This window comes from Hyalella azteca, unplaced genomic scaffold (assembly GCF_000764305.2).
Source record: "Hyalella azteca isolate HAZT.00-mixed unplaced genomic scaffold, Hazt_2.0.2 contig3653, whole genome shotgun sequence".
Classification (NCBI taxonomy): domain Eukaryota; kingdom Metazoa; phylum Arthropoda; class Malacostraca; order Amphipoda; family Hyalellidae; genus Hyalella; species Hyalella azteca.
The window spans coordinates 410891-417164 of record NW_025933895.1 but is presented as its reverse complement, the minus strand read 5'-3'; positions in this window follow the sequence as shown (position 1 = coordinate 417164).

The window sequence follows — 6274 nt, the reverse complement described above, 5'->3', positions numbered from 1 at the left end:
GCATCGGAATTATTGTTTTATTTTACCTATAGAATGGTAAGACTAATAAGTTCACATGTATATCAGACATCGTCGTTTTTTTCTATGTATATTTCTGGTTCCATTCATGTTCTTTCTCTAACATGTCGCACTGTCATATCGCAATAATGACTTCCGGCCTAGTTTGCTCATCCGTAAATTTTTTATTGATATTCGTCTCGTGATTCTTAATTAGATTTTTACAATATTCACTCACAGAAACATTCATTTCGTAGACGTCTTTCGTGTAAGATTTTTGAGTAAGTTTTCAGAGGTTGTGGGTGAATCTCCTGACAAACAGCCATCATATCCACCATTTACTGGGTACTATTTTTACTAGTTCTTCACTTACACAAATAAAACAACTTCCTTATGAGACCAACTCTATCTCTGTATATTGCAAGTATGATATTGTCCCGACAAGCTCATTGCAATATCACAGTACGCGATACACGGCAATATTTCTCTCTGAAGCTCGGGCTGTCAGCGGCTGTTCCACGCTCTGCGTTTCAGCGCGCGTGAATGAAAAACTCCAAATATTGCCCAGCCTATCAGATGCCTAAGCGATACAAACTGGTTTTCGAAATTTCATGTGGTTTTCGGAAGAATTTGTGTGATGGAAATAGCTTCATGAAATTTATTGTTAGACCCATTGCTTCATATTCCAACCGTCCTAATTAATTTATTTTAGAAAAAAAAAGAAAATAAAAAAAGGAAAAGGTTTTAGAGATGCATTGATTTAAACAAAATCCACTTGAAATGGAGAACTTTAGGAAGAATCCACTCAAAATTTTTGAGATTCATTTTTCATCTACCATTTTCGACACTGAAGATACTGTCGCTAATGCATTGAAATATATAATGGCAGTGAAACGTTTTTTAATTTCTAGCAAAAAACCAAACACAATTATTTACATTTGGCTTTTCCTAGTAAAACTTTATTCATATATAATGAAACATAATTTTTTGATTAAATGAACTAACTTAACAGCAGTTGCGACCAAGGAGTCATAACGCATGATGACAATGTAAATTAAATGCGGGATCTATTCTCCGTAGAGTTTTTTCATCCTAAGTCAACGTTCAAATCGAAAAATTGAGTTGATGACTCAAAGCGAATCGCATAATTGAACTCAATAAATGCTTGGTTCTATACCATAGTAATATCGATGTGAGTTAGTACAGAATCTAATATTGTGAAGCTGTTATTATTGCATTTGATGATGGGTTAAATCAATCTTTCCAAATATATTTTTATTCATTAAATGGAATGTGATGAGTTGAGAAATTAAATAAATTAACGCCACAACTGCTGCACTATCAAAAAAAGCAGCGCACTATCATCGTGTTGATAGGAAGTGTTAAAGTAGCAACCGATATGGAGACTCAAACATGGTTCTTTGTTTTGTATCCATTTGCACTAAATTTATGGGGAAGGTGAAACTAAGAGTCGAAACAGTGCACCAGTTTATTGAAAGATCGAGTTCTTTGGCAAGTTCCAAGGTCCCTGACTCAGACTCCGCTCCAGGCACCCTCCACCTTTAGCGCCACTTCACGTCTGTAGAAATAAAACATAAAGAGTTCTGATCTATTAAGAATCTTACAGAATAAATTTAGATTAGAATTCCAAATTGTAAATGTGAATTGACCAGAAAATGAAGCTTTTAATTTAATGGATCGTGCTCAGAAGATCGGAAAGTATTCCATACTGAACGAGAAACAATAGCACTCCCGGAGCCGTGCCGTGTTCTCACCTTAAACTAAAGGCCATCAGTGCGCAGATCGTCCCTCACCACTTCTCGGCTCCCCCATAGCCAACCGCCTAGTCAAGTGACAAGCCAGGCCAAGCGCTGCGTTGTAGAAGGCTGCGCTGCTTTGCGTGTGTGCTATGCGCTCAGGACACGGAGAGAAATTCCATGATAAAAGCAAGCCTAACGTGCGATCGAGCTACCCCCCAGTCAAAACTGCTACGCTGCCATGGGCCGTGCTGCGCAGACCGATAGGTCTGGTCTGGGATGAGTGGCGTCTAGGAATCTACTGGCCAGTAATCAGTTACTAACCTACTATGGGCGCGATTACAACATTCAAGCGTATGCTGTATTCACGGCGTGGGAGTGCTTTTGGAATTGTAATCTTTACAAGATCATTGGTATTAATATAAAAGTTTTTAAATTGCACAGCAATTTTGTACACCATTAGTTTAACTAGGTCCCCCTGTTTAAAATGTTTGTATTGTTCATGTGATAATAAAAAGTTTTTATTATTCATCATGCTTTCTTTTCGGGTTTGGAATGTTGTTTGTATATAATGGAACCCGTGCCGGCATACAAGATTTATCGCTCGATCAGCCCATGCATTTACACCAAGAACTTGAAGATGGCCAACCGGTGGACAACTATCTGCTCCTTATGTCCATCATTAAGCCCATGATAAAACAACGGCTTAGAGATGGCCATAAATCCATAGAGCGGTGGCTGATGCCTCATAAGTTGTTATGGTCATCGTAGAAGATAAGAGGAGTTGAAATTCTGCGACCTCAATTGTTATTGGCGGGTTCAGAGGCAAGCCTGATTGGTTGGTTACTGGACTTATGGCTTCGTAATTTTCCTTTATTGCGTTTTTTGAGGGAAAGCAACGCAAACTATTACTTAGATATCTGAATTCTGAATGTTCAATTTAAAAACAGTTACTATGTAGGAATATAATGTATGTTTTAATCGATGAACAAGAATCTTGTTGAAAAATAAATTGCTTTCCCAAATAAGATACTGCTGAGACTAGCCCGGTATTAAGGGACAAGGATCTAGTCGCCAATAAACTTTGAACATAGCCAAGCACGAACGTTCCGCGAATGAGATGAGGTATAAACATTACATTGAAGTTTAACCAGACGTTGTTAACCGGAGTTAAACTTTAAAAACTATAGCCGTTGAAGTCATGTGAACTTCAAAAAATTGTAATTACGCAAAGTTAAAAAGCCTAACATTGGAGTCATGAAAATTTGCTAAACTCAACATTGATGGCACGTAAATTTCAGTAGCTCTAGAATGATGCAATAAAATTACTGAAACTCAACATTGATGACACGCAAACCCCTTAAACTAAACGTTGATTGGACAAAAAATCCTATGAATCAGCAATGATGGTACGAAAACTCCATGCCATCATCAAACAGGAAATTATTCCGTGTCAAGCGCCCTCACTTATAGGGCATCTGTCTGCCGGCTAATTACCTTAACAAAAATCCGCCAAATTAAATTGCCCCGCGCTAGACAGAGGCCTACGCAAACATAATCAAGAAGAACGGGCTCGTAATTTTACAGGCCCTTGTTTGTTGCAGTCAACTTCTTATGCCAGCTCTGAGTCCGGAAATTAATGATTTTTTGTACAAGACAGCCCCATGGTGAATTTATATTAATGCTATTCATAAAAGAGTCGTGAATTATTAGGGCTGTGACAGGGTTCTAGACTCGTCGTCTCCTAACGGTTGAATTCCAAGAACATCTATTCATTTCTGGCAGCCGAGAGTTCAATAACTCTTTTCGTGCGAAGACGCATAAATCTCTGTTTCTCACTTTACATTGCAACGATTGGGAAATTTACCGATAGAGAACAAATTTATAAAGAGGGAAATGTACTTGCAAATTTATATCTAGAAGCTAAAATTAGGCTCGAATAGTTCAAAATTGTTTGGAGAATAGTAGAGGTGAATCCGTAGATAATTTTTAGAGGCAAACAAAACTGAAATTAAAGCAATCAGCTTCGGGACATTGTTTTACCTAGACACCGGTTTATTCATTTTAGGACACAGATCCTCACATACGTAGATGCAGTGGAAAGGAAAATACCCACGAACGCTTATAGCCATGTATTTGGATCAGTATTTTGCACCAAGTATTTAGTGCAGTAGACTTCGTCAAAAATGGTAAAGGCATGGTTCTCAGAAATTGAGATTGCTGGAATTGAATGGAGGTTTTTGGCGTGAGTTCACAACTTCCTAATAGACAGAGTGCATGCATGGAAGCTTTCACTCCTGGGTGTGTAAGGAAGTAATCAGGTGTCCCACTCTATTCATTATAATTATATTCTAAGATTGGATCTTCTGTAATTGAGGCGTAATATTTACTAGACGTGATAGAGATTGATGGAAAAGTACTAGACATGAGTAATAGTCTATATAGTAATAACTATTGTGTAGTAAGTCAGCGCAGTCAGCGTGAGTAAGAACCCCACTGTGGGCGGAAGTACGAAGTCTATAAAAGGGCTGGGCACTCTAATAAGTCCCCACCAGTTGTTAGCAAGCACGCTGACATGTAACACTCGTTAGAGCTATTCCGACCTAACGGTCCATGTCCTAGCCTATACCTGTATGTTTCTCTGTAATGAGTCTCGGGTATAACCTCCCAGTATCACGATAAGTTGTTACATATCTTATTTATCTCTCACGTACCTCTTCAACGAATCCCTGTCCTCAGGTTAAACTAATATTATTATTCAGGTGGCGCTTAATGGTGCCTCCTGACAAGTGGGAAGATGAGTAATGGAGTAACCGAATAAGAAATCTGATCCTCTTCCTCATTCAAATTGCCGAATTTATCATGGTAGTTTTCTGACGACATAAGGGTACTAATGACGATTAAGTACAGGATGGATTGTGAGGGAGATTGCAAGAAGTCCTGTCAGAAATACGTCACTAGATCCGAGTGAACCAAATGCAACGGAGCCAAGTTTGAAAGACTGAATTGTGGAGTCGCAGCTGAATTAAAGATGGAACACAATGCATTATCTGGCATAGGACGGAACGGAATTCAAAGAAAAGTAAGTTTTGCATGACCTTCTGAGTGTCAAAGAGTATCGAAGCCATGTGGCCACACAGCAGCGTATTGGCTTCACTATAGGCAGAGCTGGGCAGCGCTACTTTGAAATGTAGCGGCCGCTAGCGCTACTGCTACATGCTCTAAATATAGCGGGCGCTACCTCTACCGCTACAATTGCTTAAATGTAGCGCCGCTACCGCTAGCGCTACATGTAGCGCGCTACTGCCCACCTCTGGTACAACTAACATGTTGACACTAGTAACAGGCTGAGGTTGACAACATTACACCGAAATCTTTTGTACAGTTTTCTTCTGTAATTTATATTATGAATGTATCATGCTGGTTTTCAAATAATATTTAATACTATCAGGTAAAATCTAAAGGCTCTATCTATAAATGTAGTGGCAACGCTGTAGCGGCAAAACCTCGTATCGCTTCTTAAATATGTAGCGGGCGCTATCGCTATCGCGATAATTGCTTAAATGTAGCGCCGCTACCGCTACCGCTAATGAAAATGTAGCGGCCGCTATTAGCGGCTGCTACATGTAGCGCGCTACTGCCCACCTCTGTAAACAGCCTTTATCCCGTCACGGAAAGTAATCGTGATTTCTCTCGCAGAAATTGTTCTTGAGCCGCTGCCCTTGTATACATTGTGAGAATTCAGCAACGTTTTCCTCTTGTTCCGCTATAATAGATCGTAATCCTAAAAGGCTTGTTCACAATGTTTCTGGCTAGACAGATTATAACTTTCCTATGTTCTGTATGATAATATCTACCATCTCTTCGCCAGTGAGTACAGATCCTGGAGCCTCAACATCCGGCAGTATCCAAGCTCTCTCGTCTAGCTGATCCGTGGCGTGAAAGTTCGCAGGGCTTCCTGCAATCAATGAACGGCACTTGCTGGCGAAAACTGCACGTGAAGCACAATAGCCCTAAAGAGTGTGTTCATTGATTCCGCTTCTCTGGTTCTTAAGGTCTACAAGGTCCACCCCATCAGTTGCCTTCCTATAGTCAGAGGTGGGCAGTAGCGCGCTACATGTAGCGGCCGCTACATTTTCATTAGCGGTAGCCGTAGCGGCGCTACATTTAAGCAATTGTAGCGGTAGCGCCTGCTACATATTTAAGTAGCGATACGAGATTTTGCTGCTACAGCGCTACCGCTACATTTATATATAAAGCCTTTAGATTTTACTTAATAGTATTAAATATTATTTAAAAACAGCATGATACATACATAATATAAATTACAGAATACAACTGTACGAAAGATTTCGGTGTAATGTTGTCAACCTCAGCCTGTTAATAGTGTCAACATGTTAGTTGTTACTTGTTAAGTTGTTACCAGTTACCACTTACGGGTATTTTTTTCATGTTTCAGTTTGCTTACAGTTATTTTTACACAGTTATTTTTATGTTTCACCTTCCCTACATGAATGTCT